Source organism: Sinocyclocheilus grahami, unplaced genomic scaffold (genome assembly GCF_001515645.1).
Source record: "Sinocyclocheilus grahami isolate Dianchi unplaced genomic scaffold, SAMN03320097.WGS_v1.1 scaffold235.1, whole genome shotgun sequence".
Lineage (NCBI taxonomy): Eukaryota > Metazoa > Chordata > Actinopteri > Cypriniformes > Cyprinidae > Sinocyclocheilus > Sinocyclocheilus grahami.
In genome coordinates, this window is record NW_015505414.1 from 1,136,365 (window position 1) to 1,136,590 (window position 226).

General features: G+C 63.7%; 1 protein-coding gene across 1 annotated transcript in view; it reads left to right on the forward strand.

Annotated features, from left to right (window-relative positions):
• psmb1 (proteasome 20S subunit beta 1) overlaps positions 1-226 on the forward strand; it is a 7,794-nt gene that overhangs the window by 1,337 nt on the left and 6,231 nt on the right. The gene's annotated exons all lie outside the window — the stretch shown is intronic.

A 226-nucleotide genomic window follows, 5' to 3' on the forward strand; every position in this document is an offset into this window, starting at 1 on the left:
GTGAGAGTGAGCGTGCGTGAGAGTGAGCGTGCGTGAGAGTGAGCGTGCGTGAGAGTGAGCGTGCGTGAGTGAGCGTGCGTGAGAGTGAGCGTGCGTGAGCGTGAGCGTGCGTGAGCGTGAGCGTGCGTGAGCGTGCGCGAGAGTGAGCGTGCGCGAGAGTGAGCGTGCGTGTGAGAGTGCGTGCGTGTGAGAGTGAGTGCGTGTGAGAGTGAGTGAGGGGGTGAGA